The following is a 24,934-nucleotide window of genomic DNA, read 5'->3' as shown; positions in this document are numbered from 1 at the left end:
TTGTAAGGATTTACAAGGCTTACATGACAACGTCAGTCTCCTTTTATATTCATATATATGATGTACAACGTGTCACATGATGCCTAATTGTGTTTGTAGATCACAGCAAAGCATGTGAATGGGTGCTTGTATGGTGCGAAATTATAGCCACCTTTTTCAGCTTTCAACACTTCTAGTCTTTTTCTTTGACTGTGTGAAGCAAGTGTGTGTGGCACAGAAAAAGGAGGGCCCACTATAGTGGGGGAGGGGGTGGGGGTGGTAAACTGAATAACAAGATTTTCGATGTGAAGAAATAGCACACAAGTTGCGTTGAAAATAAAATTTTAACGCAATTAGTGCTCCATTCCTTCACATCGGCATTCTTCAAAAACAGTTGCTGAAACTTGACAACAACTTCCTAAATGAGGAGATTGGTCTTTGCTGTTGAGAGAGACGTGTGATTGGAAATGCTGATGTAATCGGCGGTCGGCGCTACCAACAGAAACTGCAGCGTTTAACTTCACCACGCAATTTTGATAGTCCGTGGCATTGGCAGCAGAAATGAAGACATTGGGAAGTCGATATGAAGTGTTCTGGACAAATCCAAAGTCTGACGAAACCGAACCCATAACGTTAAATTCTTTCTTTTGATACTGCCTTTATCCCGCATTGCGCGCAGGGTCAGCAGGGTTAAGTACGGGTTTGGCATGGTGAATTTTAAGGGGTGGCTGGATGCCCTTCCTGCCGCCACCTCATACCCCCCAGGACGGAATTAGTGTACCCCAGCTGTCACCCTTTGGTGTAAATCGTGAAATAGTGTGAATGTGTTTCAAATAAGTGCGAGTCGTGTAACTGAGGCGGAACGAGGGGACCAGCCCCGTATTCACCTATTAGGATGTGGAAAACCGCCTAAAAACCACATCCAGGCTGGCCGGCACACCGGCCGTCGTCGTTAATCCGAGGGGCGGATTCAACCCGGGGCCGGTGACCTAGCGCTCTCGGCTAACCTGGCGGGCACAACCCGTAACATTAAATTCACTGACGCAAAAAAAGTTGCAACACCAAGAACGAGTTGTCCGACATAGGTATGTATCTATATCTGGAAAATTATGTCTATTCAAATTTCGCCCCCGTCGCCACTATGATGGTGAAAATCGGGTTTGCTTCAAATACACGCTGTGAAGGTCGTCAGCGTTAGTTACCTCTGATATTGGACGTGGAGAGTTGATGTTAGTCTGAAGGAAGCCGTGTAGTAGGACTACGGGAAGGTAGATCTACATCTACACCTACATGATTACTCTGCAATTCACATTTAAGTGCTTGGCAGAGGGTTCATCGAACCACAATCATACTATCTCTCTCCCATTCCACTCCCGAAAAGCGAGCGGGAAAAACGAACGCCTAAACCTTTCTGTTCGAGCTCTGATTTCTCTTATTTTATTTTGATGATCATTCCTACCCATGTAGGATGGGCTCAACAAAATATTTTCGCATTCGGAAGAGATAGTTGGTGACTGAAATTTCGTAAATAGATCTCGCCGCGACGAAAAACGTCTTTGCTTTAATGACTTACATCCCAACTCGTTTATCATATCTGACACACTCTCTCCCCTATTACGTGATAATACAAAACGAGCTGCCCTTTTTTGCACCCTTTCGATGTCCTCCGTCAATCCCACCTGGTAAGGATCCCACACCCCGCAGGAATATTCTAACAGAGGACGAACGAGTGTAGTGTAAGCTGTCTCTTTAGTGGACTTGTTGCATCTTCCAAGTGTCCTGGCAATGAAACGCAACCTTTGGCTCGCCTTCGCCACAATATTATCTATGTGGTCTTTCCAACTGAAGTTGTTCGTAATTTTAACACCCAGGTACTTAGTTGAATTGACAGCCTTGAGAATTGTACTATTTATCGAGTAATCGAATTCCAACTCCCACTTTTCGTTATTTAGCGTCAACTGCCACCTGACTCACCATACAGCAATCTTTTCTAAATCGCTTTGCAACTGATACTGGTCTTCGGATGACCTTACTAGACGGTAAATTACAGCATCATCAGCGAACAACCTAAGAGAACTGCTCAGATTGTCACCCAGGTCATTTATATAGCTCAGGAACAGCAGAGGTCCCGCGACGCTTCCCTGATGAACACCTGATATGACTTCAGTTTTACTCGACGATTTGCTACGAACTGCGACCTTCCTGACAGGAAATCACGAATCCCGTCGCTCAACTGAGACAATATCCCATAGGCCCGCAGCTTGATTAGAAGTCGCTTGCGAAGAACGGTGTCAAAAGCTTTACGGAAATCTAGAAATACAGAATCAACTTGAGATCCCCTGTCGAAAGCGGCCATTACTTCGTGCGAATGAAGAACTAGCTGCGTTGCACAAGAACGATGCTGATTACGTATCAATGGATCGTTCCCTTCGAGGAGAGAGACATGGTGATCGAACAGGCCAAGGCAACATGTCGGCACTCCGTAGAGCATTTTCGGTTTTTAGAGCAGTATGTGGGTCAGCTGTTATCTTGTTGGAAAACAGCCCTGAAATGCTGTTCACGAATGGCAGATTTTTCTTTTGCGATATTGCTCAAAGACTTGGGAGGAATGTAGCCACTGTACATGATTGCTGGCAGCGGTGGTCACGAAAATGTACGGTCGCAAGAAGACCGTGCTCTGGATGACCACATGGCATTACCAAAAGGGAAAACCGTAGCCTTCTGCGTGTGTGTCTGGCGCATCGTGCTACATCTGCAATAGCAATATGGGCACTATTTGGCACTACAGTGACATAACGAAGTGCTGCAAACCGGTTACTACAAAGTCAGCTCCGAGCCAGACGCCCTGTAGCATTGATTCCGCTGACCTCAAACCATCCCCATTTGCGACTTCAGTGGTGTCAAGCGAAAGCTCATTGGAGGGCAAGATGGAGGTTGTTATCTTTAAGCAGGTTCTGCCTCGTTGGCAGTGATGACCGAGTGTCGGTTAGGAGGCAACCAACCTGTCTGTGTGCTAGACACAATGGACCTACACCTGGAGTTACAGTTTCGTATGACAGCAGGAGCACTCTCGTGCCGATCCCACGCACACTGACTACACACCTGAATAATCAGTCTAGTGATTCGGCCTGTTGGGCTGCCATTCGTGAATAGCATTTCAGGGGCTATTTTCCAACAAGATAACAGTTGACCCACATACCGCTCCAGAAACTGAAAATGCTGTACAGAGTGGTGACATGTTGCCATGGCCTGCTCGATCACCATGTCTCCCTCCAATCGATCACATATGGGACCGTCCGCAGCTCGTGGTCGTGCGGTAGCGTTCTCGCTTCCCGTGCCCGGGTTCGATTCCCGGCGGGGTCGGGGTTTTCTCTGCCTCGTGATGACTGGATGTTGTGTGACGTCCTTAGGTTAGTTAGGTTTAAGTAGTTCTAAGTTCTAGGGGACTGATGACCATAGGTGTTAACTCCCATAGTGCTCAGAGCCATCTGAACCATTTAAACATATGGGACATCATCGGACGATAACTCCAGTGTCATTCTCAAACAGCACTCATCGCCGCTGTACTGACTGACGGAGTGCAACAGGCAATGAACTCTGTCCCACAGATTGACATCCTGCACAACACAATGCATTAACGTTTTCGTGCCGGCATCCAACAGTCTGGTCGTTACACCAGTTATTAATGTACCAGCATTTCACATTTGCCATGGCTCATCTTGTGCTTATATTAACCTGTGATCTTGCAATGTTAATTATTTAAAAACGTTACCTGGACGAATGTATTCCCGCCATTTCATTCATAACAAGCACTCCGTCTTTAGGCCACAAGTGGCCCATCGGGACCATCCGACCGTCGTGTCATCCTCACTAAAGATGCGGATAGGAGGGGCGTGTGGTCAGTACACTGCTCTCCCATTCGTTACGATGGTTTTCCTCGACCGCAGCCGCTACTGTTCGGTCGAGTAGCTCCTCAATTGGCATCCCGAGGCTGAGTGCACCCCGAAAAATGGCAACAGCGCATGGCGGCCCGGATGGTCACCCGTCCAAGTGCCGACCACGCCCGACAGCGCTTAACTTTGGTGATCTGACGGGAACCGGTGTATCCACTGCGGCAAGGCCGTTACATCGCAATTTCATTCGTCTACATTAATTACTTGTTAGGGTTGCGATTCTTTTTTTCTCAGTGTATAAATCACTGAGCGTGCGCACCACAGCAGCTAAGGGTTCGAATCCTGCTCCATATTTTTCACCCCAGTCTCTTTTTACAGAATATCAGTAAATAGTATATTTCATGCCAAATTATTCAAAAATAGTCATTTTGGCCTTGGAACGTGAATACATCAATCATTACAGATAATTAGTTAGGTACATATTCCATAGATCATTTGAACAATTCTTTTATCAAAATGATGTGGGACGAGTCCACATAAAATCTTTTCTTTATTTGTGTGTGAGGAATGTTTCCTGAAAGTTTGGCCGTACCTTTTTGTAACGCCCTGTATAAGAACAAGGTTTCAGAAATTTGTTCGAAATTGCTTCAACACGATATATCTGTAGTTTAACATTTTCATGATTTTTAAAATTTCTGTGAAAGATATTGGTGCTACTTCCAAGTTATTTAAATTTTTGTGGAGTAACATTTTTAATATATTCCCTTGCTTCTTCAATTGAATCCCTTTCAACTGAACCTTTTTTATTTCATAAAAAAATAACGTCCTACTTTGCCCGCACGACCGTAGAAAGCAAAACACAATTTTCCACGATGTGTCCACGGTGAAGTCTTGTTAACGTTTTATTACTAGCTGTTGTCTTTTTTCATGTATTCCTTTTAAAATATACAGAAAACTTGTATGATTTTTCGTTATGGGTACATTTCGTTCCTTCTTCTGTCTTTTAGAATACTAGCGTTTTCTCGTTAGTAGTATGTGGTGTTACGCCCGTTACCGTTGTTATCAGTATTCCTGAACTTCACACGTGACTTATAAATGACTTAACAGATACTCACAGTCTGTTTACTTCACGTTGCTGCCAGAACTCACCTGAAACAAGATAATAAAGTAGTTTAGCCCAATGTAAAAACCGATACTCTGTTTAGTGTAATCATGCATTTATAAATTAATTTGATTGTTGTTAATAATAACTCTGTCTACACGGGGGGAAAAAGTTCCGCTATAAAACTAAGACAGTAAAACACAGGAAAACAGGTCACTGATGAATACATACAATCTGCAAGGGCACACTATTTAACACATTAAAGAAACTTTACAAAAAATTCTACAAACACAAATATAAAATGCAAACAAAATCTGGCGCCAAACTCGCTGGTGAACAAATGAACACGTACTGGGCTGGGGCAAACAACAACCAAATTACAGTGCGTTTTGCGGAAGTGGAAAGTGCTTTTACGACCATATTTTGTGAAAATATATGAAACATTTTACGTGTGCTTCACTACACCTCAACGGGGCGTTGAGAGAAAACGGGTTTGCCACAGAAATACAGAAGTAAAAACGGATATAGGCGAGAAATATAGCCACAAACTAAATTACGTTCACAGCATAAAACGATAAGTTAACTCCCAACAAAATTTCTCACCAACATCATTTGGTTCCAGATGACAAGCTACCTATAATAAGTAACACACAAGTGGTCACGAAAAGCCATTCAAACCGAGTGTAAAGGCACTAAATAAAAGAAAAAATTGAACTAACTATTCCCGTAATATTTTAATCATGTAGTAAAAATGTTCACATTGCAGATTAAATAAAACGTAAACCAATTGATAATGGCACACAGGTGCTGAAACATGTTTAGGAACTTCGAAAAAGCGCTGTTTTGCATAACTGGCAGACCTGACACCCAACTATTTTAACTGCAAACACGGTAAACACAAGGAGCTGCAAATCAAAATGATGAGTATTGTTTAAAATTCAACGTATGACGGTATATGATGCCTAAATAACACCAAGATCGCGTAACGATTGTTTTCACAGACATTTAGTTATTTGGTAAATAAACAGTGTGTTTCAGAAGTAGAACGTACGGGCCAAAAGTGGCTATAAAGCTCCAGTAAACCTGACTCTACTGGACTACTTATGCACCTTCTTTTGCCTGTTCTGTAACCGCGCTACCGCTACGGTCGCAGGTTCGAATCCTGCCTCGGGCATCGATGTGTGTGATGTCCTTAGGTTAGTTAGGTTTAAGTATCTCTAAGTTCTAGGCGACTGATGACTCAGATGTTCAGTCCCATAGTGCTCAGAGCCATTTGAACAATTTTTTGCCTATTCTCCAATTTTTTGTACACAACACTGACGACGCGGTACAAACAACTGACGATGCTGCCAGTTTAGAGGGCCTGGGAATTCCATAATGGTCCATGAGGACGGAGGACTAGAAGAAGAGAGATCGCTTGTAGGAAACTCATTTCTGTTAACACAATCTCATAGAAAAAAGGAGCAAAGAAAGAAAGAAAGAAAGAAAGAAAGAAAGAGAGAAAGAGAGAAAGAAAGAATTTTACGACGCCTCAAACCAATGCTAAAACTGTTACCAGAAATCTCGAATTTTTAAGTATAACAAATCACAGTAAGAACGGCTCGTTTTCATGAATCGTCTACGGGCCATTGCCTTAAAACGGTTTCCTCTTATAAGAAGCGATTTCTAAAGTGAAAGTACTTACAGCACCAAGATGACGTTTCCCGTCATTTTATTACTACATATCGTACCAATAGGGATCCGATCTCGAGATATTCAAAGCGCTGGCCATTAAAATCGCTACACCAAGAAGAAATGCAGATGATAAATGGGTATTCATTGGAGAAATATACTATACTAGAACTGACACGTGATTACATTTTCACGCAATTTCGGTAATAGCGGCATCGATACGCCTGGGATTTGAGTCAAACAGAGCTCGGATGGAGTGTACAGGTACAGCTGCCCGTGCAGCTTCAACACGATACCACAGTTCATCAAGAGTAGTGACTGGCGTATTGTGGCGAGCCATCTGCTCGGCCACCATTGACCAGACGTTTTCAATTGGTGAGAGATCTGGAGAATGTGCTGGCCAGCGCAGCAGTCGAACGTTTTCTGTATCCAGAAAGGCAGGACCTCCAACGTGCGACCGTGCATTATCCTGCTGAAATGTAGGGTTTCGCAGGGATCGAATGAGGGGTAGAGCCAAGGGTCGTAAAACATCTGAAATGTAACATCCACTATTCAGAGTGCCGTCAATGCGAACAACAGGTTAGCGAGAGGTGTAACCAATGGCACCCCATACCATCACTCCGGGTGATACGCCAGTATGGCAATGACGAATACACGCTTCCAATGTGCGTTCATCGCGATGTCGCCAAACACGGATGCGACCATCATGTTGCTGTACACAGAACTTGGATTCATCCGAAAAAATGACGTTTTGCAATTCGTGCACCCAGGTTCTTCGTCGAGTACACCATCGCAGGCGCTCCTGTCTGTAATGCAGCGACAAGCATAACCGCAGCCACGGTCTCCGAGGTGATAGTCCATGCTGCTGCAAACGCCGTCGAACTGTTCGTGCAGATGGTTGTTGTATTGCAAACGTCCCCATCTGTTGACTCAGGGATCGAGATGTGGCTGGACGATCCGTTACAGCCGTGTGGATAAGATGCCTGTCATCTCGACTGCTAGTGATACGAGACCGTTGGGATCCAGCTCGGCGTTCCGTATTACCCTCCTGAAGCCACCGATTCCATATTCTGCTAACAGTCATTGGATGTCAACCAACGCGAGCAGCAATGTCGCGATACGATAAACCGCAATCGCTATAGCCTACAATCCGACCTTTATCAAAGTTGGAAACTTGATGGTACGTATTTCTCCTCCTTGCACGAGGCATCGCAACAACGTTTCACCGGGCTACGCCGGTCAGCTGCTGTTTCTGTATGAGACGTCGGTTGGAAACTTTCCGCATGTCAGGACGTTGTAGGTGTCGCCACCGGCGTCAACCTTGTGTGAATGCTCTGAAAAGCTTATCATTTGCATATCACAACATCTTCTTCCTGTCGGTTAAATTTCGCGTCTGTAGCACGTCATCTTCGTGCTGTAGCAATTCTAATGGCCACTAGTGTATATTGACAGTAGTGTATATTCGTACGATGCAAGATACACTTAAGCGCCGAAGAATCTGGTACAGACATGGATATTCAAATACAGAGATGTGTGAACAGGCAAAATATGGTGCGGCGGCCGGCAATGCCTATGTAACGCAACAAGTGTCTGACGCAGTTGTCAAATCGGTTACTGTTGCTACAATGGCAGGTTATCATGATTTAAGTGAGTCTGAACGTGGTGTTATAGTCGGCGTACGAGCGAAGGGACACAGCGACTTCGAGGTAACGATGAAGTGAGGATTTTCCCACACGACCGTTTCTCGAGTGTACCGTGAATATCAGGAATCCGGTAAAACATCAAACCTCCGACATCGCTGCGGCCGGGAAAAGATCCTCCAAGAACGGGAGCAACAACGACTGAAGAAAATCGTTCAACGTGACAGAAGTCCCGCCCTTCAGCAAATTGCTGCAGATTTCAATGCTCGCCCATCAACAAGTGTCAGTGGGCAAGCAATCAACGAAACATCATCGATATGGGCTTTCGGAGCCGAAGGCCCACTGTGTACCCTTGATGACTGCACACACAAAGCTTTACGCCTCGTCTAGGCCCGTTAACATCGACATTGGATTGTTGATGGCTGGAAACATGTTGCCTGGTCGGACGAGTCTCGTTTCAAATTGTATCTAGTAAATGAATACAGCCTTATGAATCCATGCACCCTGCATGCCATCAGGGGCCTGTTCAAGCAGCGCCGGGCGGTGGTGGCCGAGCGGTTCTAGGCGCTTCAGTTTGCAACCGCGCGACCGCTACTGCCGCAGGTTGGAATCCTGCCTCAGGCATGGATGTGTCTGATGTCCATAGGTTCGTCAGGTTTATGTAGTTCTAAGTTCTAGGGAACTAATGACCTCAGATGTTAAGTCCTGTAGTGCTCAGAGCCATTTGAGTGTTCAAGCAGGAGGAGGCTCTGTAATAGTGTGGGACATGTGCAGTTGGAGTGATATGGGACCGCTTATACGACTCTGACAGGTGACACGCACGTAAGCATCCTGTCTGACCACCTGCATCCATTCATGTCGATTGTGCAGTCCGACGGACTTGGGCAATTCCAGCAGGACAATGCGACACCCCACAAGTGCAGAATTGCTACAGAGTGGCTCCAGGAACATTCATCTGAGTTTAAACACTTTCGCTGGCCACCGAACTCCACAGACGAATATTACTGAGCGTATCTGGAGTGCGTTGCAATGTACTGTCAGCAGAGATCTCTACCTCCTCGTACTCCAACGGACTTATGGTCACACCTGCAGGATTCGTGGAGTCCGTTCCCTCCAACGCTACTCAAGACATTAGGCTAGTCCACGCCACGTCGTGCTCCGGCACTTCGGCGTCCTCGAGAGGGCCTTACACGATATTAGGCAGGTGTGCCAGTTTCTTTGGCTCTTCAGTGTACAAGATAAAGCCCACAGATTATGGGCCTCTACTGAACACGACTAATACAGCACGGCGTCTTGCTTTGCGCTTGTGATGTACAGAGCGTTCATGCTTTCTAATGTTTCACATTAACGCAGTATCGCAGAACTTGTTTTGTGTTTCCCGCGAGGAAATGACCCCTCAATGTGAAACAGCAGGCCGTGACGTCACGAAACTCGTAGAGAACAACGCTAGATAACTGCCGGCCGGTGTGGCCGAGCGGTCCTAGGCGCTTCAGTCTGGAACCGCGCGACCGCTACGGTGGCAGGTTCGAATCCTGCCTCGGGCATGGATGTGTGTGATGTCCTTAGGTTAGTTAGGTTTAAGTAGTTCTAGGGAACGGATGACCTCAGATGTTAAGTCCCACAGTGCTCAGAGCCATTTGAACCATTTGATAGCTAACTATTCTCTTGCGCGGACGGCTGAAGTAGTCGAGGGGGAACACGGTCTAACGGAGCACAACCTGAAAGTAATCACAGGTACAAAAACACCCGGGCAGCGAACACCTGCTCGTGACTGAAAAAAAAAAGAGTGCAAGTCACACTGCTGTTTACAAAAAGATTAAAGGATCGGATGCGCAGACTTACAGACGAAATTCGCCGCGCTAGCGTATCCTGGTGTTATCCAATCTGTGCGCTGAGCAAGCTGCGACGGAAAGCGGGGACGAGTTTGGCAAGGGAATTAAAATTTCAGGGAAAAGAAATAAACAGTTTTGTCGTTTACTGTTGACACTGTAATTGTGTCAGAGACGGCACAGAACTAAGTTAGTTGAATGTAACGGATATTATTTTGGGAAGACTTTCGAAGACCAACACCGACAAAAATAATGCAAGCGCGATGGAAGATAGTCAAATTGAATCATGGTATAATGAGGAGATGAAATTAGGGGTCGTCTGTAAATTACGTGAGTTTAATTTTTTGCAATTTGGATCCCCTCCCCCCCCCCCCCTCCCCTCCCCCTTGGTGGCCTGAGATGGGACCCCAACACCACCTCACGTGACGTTTACGCCGCAGTCCGGTAAAAATAAATTTTTCAAAGTCTGTATTAAATATTGTTTGAAACACTTTAATAAAAACATGTTTCTTTATGAAGTCTATTAAACAGTAATTTTAACACGTGATTTAAAACAGTTTTTTAAACACGCCAACTCTTAAGTAGTAGACCGACAGATGGACATTAAATGTCTACTTACTTTGCAGATGAATGAAACATTGGTTTTACCTTCCTTTGAAACGTATGATTACACCTCAGTCTCTTGATGTATATGTTAAGCGATGGTTGATGACTAACACGATTCTTGTCGGTCAACTTGAGCTTAGCTTCTTTCGGCAAACGATGAACTACTTTCTCGGTCGCGTGTTTCGATTTGTCACCTTCAAACTTCTTTATAAAAATTCCCTACGGCTTCTATAGCTGAATGAAATGGGAAGTTGAAACATCTACGTTATTTAATTCTGAAACAGCTGAGTACTTTTCCTTTACTTTTTCTTGTCATGTCAACACTGATCCACAATATTCTAGCGCAACGCAATCGGACTGCTCAAAAAAAGAATAACCTGATTTCAAATATGTTATTATTGTTGTTCTGGTCTTCAGTCTTGAGGTTTGATGCAGCTCTCCATGCCACTCTATCCTGTGCAAGCTTCTTCATCTCCCAGTACCTACTGCAGCCTACATCCTTCTGAATCTGCTTGGTGTATTCATCTCTTGGTCTCCCTCTACGATTTTTACCCTCCACGCTACCCTCCAATGCAAAAGTTGTGATCCCTTGATGCCTCAGAACATGCCCTACCAACCGGTCCCTTCTTCTTGTCAAGCTGAGCCACAAACTATTCTTCTCCCCAATTCTATTCAATACACTTCTCCATTACTTACCTGATCTACCCATCTAATCTTCAGCATTCTTCTGTAGCAACACATTTCGAAAGCTTCTATTGTCTTCTTGTCCAAATTATTTATTGTTCATATTTCACTTCTATGCATGGCTACACTCCATACAAATACTTTCAGAAACGACTTCCTGACACTTAAATCTATACTCGATGTTACCAAATTTCTCTTCTTCAGAAACGCTTTCCTTGCCATTGCCAGTCTACATTTTATATCCTCTCTACTTCGACCATCATCAGTTATTTTGCTCCCCAAATAGCAAAACTCCTTTACTACTTTAAGTGTCTCATTCCCTAATCTAATTCTCTCAGCATCACCCGATTTAATTCGACTACATTCCATTATCTTGGTTTTGCTTTTGTTGATGTTCATCTTATATCCTCGTTTCAAGACACTGACCATTCCGTTCAACTGCTCTTCCAAGTCATTACAATGTCATCGGCGAACCTCAAAGTTTTTATTTCTTCTCCATCGATTTTAATACCTACTCCGAATTTTTCTTTTCCAAAAGAATGGTCCTGACTAAAAAGAAATCCTAACAATAACCTATACATTTCATTAAGCACTTACCTCACAAAAAATATTCTTTACGCGAACTACTGCAATACAGGGAGTGTCAATACCGCCAGCTAAATAAAACATTCTAACTACTGAAGTCACTAACTACTAATAGGCATGTAGTCAGCAAAGGATTTTGATGCAAATCAAATAATGTATTTTTTTACCTTAATAATGTGACATCCAGTTCAGACACGGATATCAATCGTCACTGACATCTGGTATAAAGGTATGTAATCGTGAGTAATATTCAGTCTCCAAGTCGAACATGAACAGATCATTAGCCTACGCTACTTCAGACCTCTACCTTCCATCAATGCTAACTTCTCAGATTTAACATCCATCACTGCTGGCTGTTCACCTCCAACTGCCACACAGTAGAGCTGCGGCGATTCGTGAATGAGTCGTTCATTTGAACGACTCTAAATAAAGAATCGTAAGAATCCAATCGTGATACGGACGAATCGTCGTTCAAAAGAATCGTAAGAACGATTGCGTGTTTCCAAGTCGTGACGATTCCAGGTTCGAACGATTCATCGATTCTTAGTACGCTATGCTTCGAAGGCAACTTCCGAATCATGCCGAGTCGTGCCGAATGATTACGACCGCCAGATGGCAGTCACGTGGAGGATGCGTGTGAACAAAGGAAGCTCGGAACGAACAAATGAAGTTCGTGGGCCGTAACATTACTCGCGAAAACCAAGCTGACACTTGGTGGTGTCGTCTTCTCGCGTAAATAGTAGTGACAGCGGCAAGTTCTCAGACAAATTAAAAGCAAAATACCTATACTTTGTATTTAGAAGAAATGAAAGTTAAGCTAAATTTGCTGTGTGGGAGGGCTGTGAGCTGCGTTATGAATAACAAGGGTGATGTGTACTTGGAAAGACATCTTAGCGCAGAAAAACATAGGATGATATGAGCCATACCACGTGTGCCTCACTGCTATACTTTGTTACTATAAAACACGTCTGTGGTTAGATACGCTCAAGCCACACAACCAAACTGGCCTACCACGTAATTTTGCACCACCTTTCGCGCAAATCGACTCCTCTTTCCTGGCATACTGAAAGCAAACAATAGATGCAATCAAATCAAACGTGACCTTTCATCAATTAAGGCATTACAGGTATAAATCGAGAATCACACTTCTAACGTCATATGTGTGTTTACTCATAAATAAACTATTTCTGGCATATCTTATCATGACACAGTTCGATTCTAACCCCATTGACAGTTTGAGTCATGTCCTGCCATCTGGGAGTAAGACGTAAAAGTTTTTGCATTCCGTAAGAATCGGGCCATCGCACACTATAATGAATCGTGAACGAATGGTAGGAATCGATTCGCAATGTGAGATTGAATCGTAGGAATCGAATCGGGAAAAAGAATTGTGTTGCCCAACTCTACCACACAGTACCTCCATCACGCTGGCGACTGCCCAACAATGCTGGCGATTAACTTCCAACAACGAGTCCAACCAGCCACAGAGTCTCTTACTAAGAAAGTGCAGTCAGAGATGCAAAGCAAAGTGCTACACAGCACACAGAAGCGACCCACTTATATACTTGCCGTTTAACATACGCACTGTAAAAATCCTTTCGGAGAAGTGCCACACGAGCTGGGCGTGCCGTGCCACTGGTGCAACGAAGCTGGTGTCACGTGAACATTCTCACACACGTAGACCACGTTCTGGACGCCCACGCATCAGAGAAGTCCACCAGGATCGTCGTACTGGAAGGGCAGTAGTGGCACATCGTACAGCTGCCACGACACCACCTGTTATTAGCTGTGGGACTACTGGCACGCACACGCACACGTCTGGCCCGCCTGCCTTCCTCTCGCGCTGCAGCATCGACGTGCGCTGCTCGCCTGGTGCCGTGGAATGGCGCGCCGAGGTCTTCAGCGACGAAAGCAGATTCTGCCTGCGCAGATGTGACGGTCGTCCGCGCGAACGGTGCAGACCTGATGAACACTGCCTCGTAGAGTGTGTTCGTCCAAGATGCTCTGGTCCCACTGCAGGTGTTATGGTCTGGGTTGCAGTACGAGTAAGCTACAGCTCTCATTCACCTTTGGTGTTTCTGGAGGGGACACTAACCATTGGTCAGTACGTGCTGAGACCTGGTAATCAGGGAAGGGCAGGATAAGGCAACGACTGTGGATGGGGCCATTATCAGCTACCGATGGCTACAGCAAACACACACACTTTATTTGAGGAAATAATTTTCATCAATCATTTTAAATGAATTTACCACACTGAACCTGAAGGCCTTACTAAGAAGGGATTCAAAATTATTTCTCCGCTGAAGGCCACAAGTAACTTCAGAATACTCAACAGCTGAAGGTCTGAATTACGGATAAGATAGGCAATTACACATTAAAAATACTAAAACCTTTTTTCAACAATCTGAATAAACTGTAACAGAATTGAAAATTATTTGTCAGCTGAAGGCCACAAGCAATGTTACAAACAATTAACGACTGAAGGCCTGAGTCACATGTGAGGAAGGCAATTACACTTTAAAACATCAAGGTAAACTTTAAACAACTATGACAACTTGACTAAGTAGGACGGAGTGATCCACAGACAGTGCTCCACAGGTCGACCTGAGGAAAAGTCACTACAGCTGTGGAAGCGGCGAGACTGGCAGCCAAGAGCAATGTTCACCTAAGGAGGGCAACTCAAACTGGAGTCGGTTTAACCCCAGGACGCCCAAGCCTTTTCTTCTAACTTGGTTGCCTAAAGGGGGGGGGGGGGTTCGGCGAGCCCACAGGTATTAAATAAGTTTACTGATGAAAAATTACAACTTTCAAAATGGTTTATATATTTTAACTAAGGCATCGGTTTATAAATGTCGTTAATTGTTATAAATATTGGATTGAGTGAATAAAACATTGACATATTACAATACAAAATACAGATGTGTTCATATACAATAGACTGAGTCCTCAACTTCAAGGCAAGAGACACACTTCACAATTTTTTCTGAATGTGTGTTAAACACATCCTAATGACACAGTCCATAATACTTAGATTGTTGTACTTCTGATTCTTTGTTTTAGCTTCTCTTACACAAATACGGCACCGACCTTTCCCTGCAGGAGGCTGACGTGCTTCTGTTGTCACTTCTTTGATTTTCTTTTGTTGAATAGTCTCAAGTGATTGAACAATTTGGTTAGATAACCCTCTTGCATTGGCACTTCTTTCTTCTACCTGCAATTTCACTAGTTCCATCCCAGCTTGCAGAAGATCAAGTTTCCGTTTGTTGTGTTTCTTTTCATTCCATCTTGGATGTTGCTGGATGAATATGGTGGTTGCATTGATAGCACATATATCGATGAGAGAGTAAAATACAGATAGAGTCCATCTCTTTGTTCCCCTCTTGTAGGTGTTCATACGCGTCATTTTATCAATGGTATCAATTCCACCTTTAGTGGAATTATAATATGCATTTATCTCGGTTTTAGTCTTCTCTCCTTCAACAGTGCCTTTATCTTGGTGCATTGTTGACAACGTCAGTAAGCTTTTACTTGGTTTCGTTTTTGCTGTGTAGGACACCAAAGTTACTGGAGCATGTGTGTTGCGAACTGCACTAACTCACTGCAAGTTTACAAGATAAATAACAGCTGACTGACATGAACAATTACTTCGTCTGGAGGTCAACCGATTGTTGTAAATATCAAGAATACCAACCAACAATAAACTAACTTGCACTGTTGTAGAGATGAGAAATACGAAATCCTACTAAGGGAAGTTTTCTATAGCATGGAAGCCTAAGAGGGGGGGGGGGGGCTTGTTGGACCCATAATAAGTTTATTTTTTCTTTCAAAGCAGGAGTTTTCTATAAAATATATTGACACGTTTCATAAAATAGCCAACGAACAATAACTCAAAGGGAACATGTAGTATGAAAGTTACTTGGACAAAATCAAGGGACATAAAAAAAATTGTGGGTCAACGAACCCCCCGCCCCCCTTAGGCGTCCTAGGGTTTAACACTGATCGACCCTCTTACCAATCCATTTAACGCCAGATAACAAGTACAGCGATGGAATAATTCAGGTGAGAGCAAAGTGACAGAAAGCACTGCATCTCCAGAATCTGGTGTTTAAAACTCCAAAAGGCAGAAGGAACCACTATAACCAAGGAAGACTAGGAAAGCAATTTTATCCATACCCGAATCCAGGAAACCGTCAAATTACATGCCACGCCGGGCAGCATCAGAAAGACGAGGAAAAGTACACTGCCGCAAATTACGATAACGTCCACGGCAGTTAACTGGGGCGTTTGCGGCTACTGGGCAGTAAGACACCGCCGGTTGCACTTCACCGATAACAACACCAGATTCAAACTGATATCCAGCAGTGGAAGGCGGCTAATATCTTCTGCCAACCTGACAGACCCCGCTTGTTGAGGGTGGTCTCACCGACCCCACGAGCAGCAACACAACGAGGTCTCAAACAGTTGAGGCTTCCCTCCTGGACACGGTTCGCTCAACTTCTACATCTACATGACTACTCTGCAGTTCACATTTAAGAGCTTGCCAGAGGGTTCATCGAACGACAATCATACTATCTCTCTACCATTCCACTCCCGAACAGCGCGCGGGAAAAACGAACACCTAAACCTTTCTGTTCGAGCTCTGATTTCACTTATTTTATTTTGATAATCATTCCTACCTATGTACGTTCGGCTCAACAAAATATTTTCGCATTCAGAAGAGAAAGTTGGTGACTGAAATTTCGTTAATAGATCTCGGCGCGACGAAAAAGTATTTGCTTTAATGACTTCCATCCGAACTCACCTATCATATCTGCCACACTCTCTCCCCTACAAAACGAGCTAACCTTTTTTGCACCCTTTCGATGTCCTCCGTCAATGCCACCCAGTAAGGATCCCACACCGCGCAGCAATATTCTAACAGAGGACGAACGAGTGTAGTGTAAGCTGTCTCTTTAGTGGACTTGTTGCATCTTCCAAGTGTCCTGCCAATGAAACGCAACCTTTGGCTCGCTTTCCCCACAATATTATCTATGTAGTCTTTCCTGAAGTTGTTCGTAATTTTAACACCCAGGTACTTAGTTGAATTGACAGCCTCGAGAATTGTACTATTTATCGAGTAACCGAATTCCAGCGGATTTCTTTTGGAACTCGTGTGGATCACCTCACACTTTTCGTTATTTAGCGTCTACTGCCACCTGCCACGGCTTACAGCAATCTTTTCTAAATCGCTTTGCAACTGATACTGGTCTTCGGATGACCTTACTAGACGGTAAATTACAGCATCATCTGCGAACAACCTAAGAGAACTGCTCAGATTGTCACCCAGGTCATTTATATAGATCAGGAACAGCAGAGGTCCCGCGACGCTTCCCTGGGGAACACCTGATATCACTTCAGTTTTACTAGATGATTTGCCGTCTATTACTACGAACTGCGACCTTCCTGACAGGAAATCACGAATCCAGTCGCACAACTGAGACGATACCCCGTATGCCCGCAGCTCGATTAGAAGTCGCTTGTGAGGAACGGTGTCAAAAGCTTTCCGGAAATCTAGAAATACGGAATCAACTTGAGATCCCCTGTCGATAGCGGTCATTACTTCGTGCGAATAAAGAGCTAGTTGCACTGCTCAAGAGCGATGTTTTCTGAAGCCATGCTGATTACATGTCAATAGATCGTTCCCTTCAAGGTGATTCATAATGTCTGAATCCAATATATGCTCCAAAACCCTACTGCAAACCGAAGTCAATGATATAGGACTGTAGTTCGATGGATTACTCCTACTACCCTTCTTAAACACTGGTGCGACCTGTGCAATTTTCCTATCTGTAGGTACAGATCTATCGATGAGCGAGCGGTTGTATATGATTGCTAAGTACTGAGCTATTTTATCAGCGTAATCTGAAAGGAACCTACTTGGTATACAATCTCGACCTGAACACTTAGCCGTATCAAGCGATTTGCATTGCTTCGCAACCCTTAAGGTATCTGCTTCTAAGAAAATCACGCTAGCAGCTGTTCGTGTTTCAAATTCTGGAATATTCCATTCGTCTTCCCTGGTGAAGGAATTTCGGAAAACTGCGTTCAATAACTCCACTTTAGCGGCACAGTCGTCGGTAACAGTACCATCGACACTGCGCAGCGATGGCATTGACTGCGTGTTGCCGCTTGTGTACTTTACATACGACCAGAATTTCTTCGGATTTTCTACCAAATTTCGAGACGTTTCGTTGTGGAACCTATTAAAGGCATCTCGCACTGAAGTCCGTGCCAAATTTCGCGCGTCTGTAAATGTTAGCCAACCTTCGGGATTTCGCGTTCTTCGAAGGTCCTGGGTTCGGTCGCCGGCTACAGCCCCTCGCTCCGACAGTGCCCGCACGCCTCCAGCGGTCCCGGCCTGCCCTCGCGCTGCAGACCACCTCGCTGCTCCGTCCGAAGCCCAACTGGCTGACACACACGACGGCCCGCAAATACAAGCGGTTGCGCCAAAGACATGTATACGAAGACAGTAACTTGTTCTCGAAAGAACAGTTACTGTTGACGACCGTGCAGCTTTTACCTAGAATAAATGATGACTGAAAACCTCAGCTGCCGACAGGTGTTGTTGCTATAACTCGATGTGGGCAGCTGAAAATGTGTGCCCCGACCGGGACTCGAACCCGGGATCTCCTGCTTACATGGCAGACGCTCTGTCCATCTGAGCCATCGAGGGCACAGATGAATAGCGCGACTGCAGGGACTTATCCCTTGCACGCTTCCTGTGAGACTCACATTCCCAACTGTCCACAATTCTACATATGTAATGTTCCTTATAGATATTTGCCCACCCACTGGAGTCCAGGTCGGGGCACACATTTTCAGCTGTCCACATCGAGGTATATCAACAACACCTGTCGGCAGGTGAGGTTCTCAGTTAGTCATCATTTGCACCAAAGACAGTACCACAGAACTGCCTGCCGATAACTGCTGCTGCTGCGACTCGCGGACAAACAATACTACCAAACTCAATGGCGCCATTAACACGAGAAGGAAACGAGACGCCTTTACCACTATCAAAAGACGCCAAGTTACGAACGGCAAGAACGCGAGCCGCACACGGCTCAAATGCAGCATGTTGACAGACCTGTTCTCCTGCTGCTCTTGCAACAGGAAAGTGATGTGTTGCTCCAACATGATAACGCTCGTCCACACACTGCCCGTGAAACTCAGCAAGACGTACAGCAACGTCCCTGACCAACGCGATCTCTGCACGTATCTCCTATCGAGCACGTGTGGTATACGATGGCACAAGAAGTGACCCGTGTCACTCATCAATTGACAACTCTTACAGAACTACGTGAACAGGTGGCACAACGCAACGCAGAACAGTGTTCGCCAGCTGCACGATCGACTGGATGCCATAGTCAGCGCCTGTACTGTCATCTGTTGAGGCTACATTAGGAAACTGATGTGTTGCTCCAACAGGATAACGCTCGTCCACACACTGCCCGTGAAACTCAGTGTGCTCAGCAAACGTACAGCAACGTCCCAGACCAACGCGATCTCTGCACATATCTCCAATCGAGCACGTGTGGTATACGATGGCACAGGAAGTGACCCGTGTCACTCATCAATTGACAACTCTTACAGAACTACCTGAACAGGTGGCATGACGCAACCCAGAACAGTGATCGCCGGCTGCACGATCGACTGGATGCCATAGTCAGCGCCTGAACTGTCATCTGCTGAGGCTACATCACGTACTAATATGAGTGTTTCAGCATGGGTTAATGCCTGATAGAACCATTGCTGCTATTGATATGTAAAAGTAATCAGTTCATACAAAATTGTTAAGGCTCTCGTGGACACTTGTTGACAAACTGCCTATTGGCTTGTGTCTCGGATTCTTCGGCCGACGTTCGTCTAATGATTTTACTGACGTTTTTCCAGCACGAGTGTCTGGCATTGTCGAAGCTTCACCCTCCATTGCCGGTGGTGAACTGGAGCTGAGCTCGCGGCCGCAGACTATATGTACCTGGCGCGCCAACGTCCGAGGGCTTCTGCGCGGTGATTTCCGTTGCGGTTCTCCTCTCGCTACCTGCGACGGTCGTTCGCTGCAGTACTGGAAGCCAGGATCGGTTTAAGGCTTTCCTCTTTATTTCTACAGCTCCTCTGAACAAGCGCGTGTGATAGTGCTTCTCTACAGCCAGAACTTCCGTGTCTGCGAATTTTATCACGTGGTCGGTCTCACTCAGCGCGTGCTCTGCCACGGCCGATTTCTCCACCTCCTCCAACCTGCAATGTCGCTTATGCTCTTTGATCCTGGTGTTAATGCATCGTCCAGTGACTCCGACTTAAACTTTCCCGCATGCGCACGGTATACGGTATATTGCCGACATTGCAAGTGGGTCCCTGTTCTCCTTTGCCGATCTAAGACACTCTTTGATCTTCCTTGTCGGTTTGAAAATTGTCTTTACGCCGTGTTTGTGCAATATATGACCGTTTCTGTCCGTCACTTTCGGTGAAGAATAGCCAATATAACACTGCCCCAGGAACGGTGGTTTTTCGCATGCTTGGAGGTTATGGGCTGGTGATCGCGTAATCTTCCTAAATGGGTTGTGGCTGGGGCCTACATGGCAGTCTTACATGGAGACTACTTTTCTCCACAACGGCCAACTTTTGAAATATCCGCTGCAAAATAAGTTCTTAAAGGCCTCACAAAAGCACCGCAAACATCCAACATTCTGTTCCTGATTCTGAAACGCTGAAAGGCCCAAATGAATACATATTACAAAAATGGTTCAATGGTTCAAGTGGCTCTGAGCACCATGGGACTTAACTTCTGAGGTCATCAGTCCCCTAGAACTTAGAACTACTTGAACCTAACTAACCTAAGGACATCACACACACCTGTGCCCAAGGCAGGATTCTAACCTGCAACTGTAGCAATTGCGCGGTTCCAGAGTGTAGTGCCTAGAACCGCTCGGGCACAATGGCCAGCTACAAAAATCGATGTACCCATTATACGAGGGTATTTCGGAAAGTAAAGATACTCCGTACGCCAGAGGAACAGAAGAGTAAGTTGGCAACACTGCTGTTAACCTTCAACCGCTAGCTTTCTCCTGGCGGTCGTTCGGCAGCTGTCGGTTGCTTCTGGTTGTTTAAAATGGCTGCGCCGATTCAGAATCCCGCCAAATGCGAAGTGCGCTGCGTCATTCGTTTCCTTCACGCAAAAGGGCAGCGACCAGCGGATATTTACAAAGAAATTGTTTCTCTTTATGGGAACATTATGAATCGACAAAATGTAACGAAATGGTGTTGTCATTTCTGTGAATGTAGGACCGATGTTGGTGAAGAACAAAGGACAGGTCGGCCATTTGTGACGAGCGAGGTGGCGCAGTGGTAGCACACTGGACTCGTAATCGGGAGGACGACGGTTCAATCCCACGTCCGGCCATCCTGATTTAGGTTTTGTGTGATTTCCCTAAATCGGTCCAGGCAAATGCTGGGATGGTTCCTTTGAGAGGGCACAGCCGACTTCCTTCCCCATCCTTCCCAAATCCTATGAGACCAATGACCTCGCTGTTTGCTCTCTTCCCCCAAACAACCAGAACCCAAACCCGGCCATTTGTGATCTCTCATGCCATTCTTCGGAGAACAGAGGAAGCAATTCGTGCGAATAGACGTCTCATATTGAAAGACTAGCATCAGGTCATACCGGACGTGTCAATGACTACTCTTTATGACGTTGTGACTGTCGAGTTAGGGTACAGGAAATTTCGTGCGCGCTGCGTTCCAAAACTGTTAAGGGAAGAACCCAAAAAGAAAATGATGAGCTTTGCAGTCGACATCCTCACACGCTATGCTGAAACAGGTGACGAGTTCCTTGATCACATCGTGACAGGTGACGAGACGTGGGTTTATTACCATACACCAGAATCCAAGCAACAATCAGTGCAATGGCGCCATTCGAATTCTCCAACAGCCGAGGGATGCAAAACGTCTATTTCAGCGAAGAAAATCGTGGCTTCTGTTTTTTGGGACAGACAAGGCCTCCTGGAACGACAATTAAACCTGCTGCATATTTCCAGACTTTGAAACGTCTTCGAAGGGCAATTCAAGACAAACGTAGGGGAATGCTGACAAGTGCAGTCCGCTTCCTTCAAGACAAAGCTCGGCCTCACACAGCGCTCGGAACCAAAACACTACTCAAACAATCCAAATGGGACGTACTGGACCATCCGCCATACAGCCCCGACCTTGCGCCCACCGACTTCCATGTCTTCCGTTACCTGAAGTCACATCTTGGTGGGAAATCATTCTGCGACGGCGAAGACATCAAAGATGAAGTTGAAATGTGGTTCCGACAACAGGCAGCAACCTTCTATGACTGTGGCGTACAAAAACTTGTGCACCGATTTGACAAATGTTTGGATAACGCGCGTCATTATGTCGAAAAATAACAAATAATCCAGTTAGTAAGATTCTGAATCGCCGCAGCCATTTTAAACAACCAGAAGCAACCGACAGCTGCCGGACGACCGCCAGGAGTAAGCTAACGGTTCAAGGTTAACATCAGTGTTGCCAACTTGCTCGCCAGAACTCTTCTGTTCCTCTGGCGTACAGTGTATCTTTATTTTCCGAAATACCCTCGTATAATGGGTACAGTGTCTTGAAAGGAGGGTATAAGATGAACATCAACAAAAGCATAACGAGGATAATGAAAGTAGTCGAATTAAGTAGGGTGATGCTGAGGGAATTAGATTAGGAAGTGAGATGCTTGAAGTAGTAAAGGAGTTTCGCTATTTGGGGAGCGAAATAACTGATGATGGTCGAAGTAGAGAGGATATAAAATGTAGACTAGCAATGGCAAGGAAAGCGTTTCTGAAGAAGAGAAATTTGTTAACATCAAGTATAGATTTAAGTGTCAGGAAGTCATTTCAGAAAGTATTTGTTTGGAGTGTAGCCATGTATGGAAGTGAAACATGGACGATAACTAGTTTGGACAAGAAGAGAATAGAAGCTTTCGAAATGTAGTGCTACAGAAGAATGCTGAAGATTAGATGGTTAGATCACATAACTAATGAGGATGTACTGAATAGGATTGGGGAGAAGAGGAGTATGTGGCACAACCTGACTAGAAGGGATCGACTGGTAGGACATGTTCTGAGGCATCAAGGGATCACCAATTTAGTATTGGAGGGCAGCGTGGAGGGTAAAAATCGTAGAGGGAGACCAAGAGATGAATACAGTAAGCAGATTCAGAAGGATGTAGTCTGCAGTAGGTACTGGGAGATGAAGAAGCTTGCACAGGATAGAGTAGTGTGGAGAGCTGCATCAAACCAGTCTCAGGACTGAAGACCACAGCAACAACAATGGGGACATCCATTTTTGTAACATGTATGCATTTGGGCCTTTCAGCGTATCAGAATCAGGAACAGAATATTGGATGTTTACTGTGCTTCAGTGAGGCCTTTAGGAACTTAATTTTGCAGCGGAATATGCAAAAGTTGGCCGTCGTGGAGAAAAGTAGTCTCCATGTAAGACTGCCATGTAGGCCCCAGCCACAACCCATTACGCGATGACCAGCCCATAACCTGCAAGAATGCCAAAAAGCACCCTTCGTGGTGCAGTGTTGTATTGGCTCGGGAGACAACAGCGGATAGGGCAGGAACACGTGGGCGGTTAGGAAATGACGGGGTTCAGACCTCAATGCGAGACCGTCGCAGTGAAAGACTAGGTTGGCATAGCATAGAGGTGTGCCGCATTTACCTGGTGTCCCCCTGGAGCTGATCGCCGCCTCCCTCCCCCCTGCCGGCCACACCTGACGCACCGAGGCGGGGCGTCGACGTCCGCATCTTCGCCAGCGCAGCACACGACAACAATCGCCCCCGGTGGCCCGCGAGCGTGCCCGCTGCTGGACCGGTCGGTCACACCGCCACCTCCCCTCCAGCGCCCTTCGAATTCCTCAGCCTTTCCTCCCCCCACCCCTCCCCACACCACCCGATACTGTTTCCGCTCCTCAGGGTTCGCGAGGCAAAATCGATATCCGTGTCGGAAGCTGCTGAAACACTATACACTGAACACCGGCTATAAAACTCGGGAGCCCTATCTGTCCCAGTCTTGTACCTCTGTCTCTCTCGCGTAATTCAATATCGTAGGCTGTCACTACCCCCCTCCCCCCCCCCCCCACCTCTTCCGCCCCACTCGACAGACCGGCCGCGTCACACTTCCTATAACCCCGACGGCAACGGTAATTCGAGATCGAGACGTGTGGGACGAGGAGGCCCAAAGCAGACCTCTGCAGAAGACCCACATGTTCCTGCTAGGCGCCCACCCGTAGGTCTGGCACTTTTAATAAAACTTACATTACACTACTGGACATTAAAATTCCTACACCAAGAACAAACGGTATTCGTTGTAAAAATATATTATACTGGAACTGGCATGTGATTACATTTTCACGCAATTTGGGTGCATAGATCCTGAGAAATCAGTACCCAGAACAACCACCTCTGGCCGTAATAACAGCCTTGATACGCCTGGGCATTGAGTCAAACAGAGCTTAGATGGCGTGTACAGGTACAGCTACCCCTGCAGCTTCAACACGATACCACAGTTCGTCGAGAGTAGTGACTGGAGTATTGTGACGAGCCAGTTGCTCGGCCACCATTGACCAGACGTTTTCAATTGGTGAGAGATCTGGAGAATATGCTGGCCAGGGCAGCAGTCGAACATTTTCTGTATCCAGAAAGGCCCGTACAGGACCTGCAACATGTGGTCGTGCATTATCCTGATGAAATGTAGCGTTTCGCAGGGATCGAATCTAGGGTAGAGCCACGGGTCGTAACACATCTGAAATGTAACTTCCACTGTTCAAAGTGCCGTCAATGCGAGCAAGAGGTGACTCAGACGTGTAACCAATGGCACCCCATACCGTCACGCCGGGTGATACGCCAGTATGGC

At 45.7% G+C, this 24,934-nt stretch overlaps 1 protein-coding gene, 1 non-coding gene and 1 pseudogene across 2 annotated transcripts in view; all 3 read right to left on the bottom strand.

Annotated features, from left to right (window-relative positions):
- The window catches only part of LOC126295230 (uncharacterized), a 2,305,622-nt gene that overhangs the window by 2,008,325 nt on the left and 272,363 nt on the right, over window positions 1-24,934 (bottom strand). The gene's annotated exons all lie outside the window — the stretch shown is intronic.
- LOC126295575 (5S ribosomal RNA) lies at window positions 3,990-4,107 on the bottom strand (annotated as a pseudogene).
- Trnat-ugu (transfer RNA threonine (anticodon UGU)) lies at window positions 18,628-18,702 on the bottom strand. The gene has a single exon. It is a non-coding gene; the product is annotated as a tRNA-Thr (tRNA).

Source organism: Schistocerca gregaria, chromosome 11 (genome assembly GCF_023897955.1).
Source record: "Schistocerca gregaria isolate iqSchGreg1 chromosome 11, iqSchGreg1.2, whole genome shotgun sequence".
NCBI lineage: Eukaryota > Metazoa > Arthropoda > Insecta > Orthoptera > Acrididae > Schistocerca > Schistocerca gregaria.
Note: the sequence above shows the minus strand (reverse complement) of the source record. Positions and strands in the feature narration are given on the sequence as shown.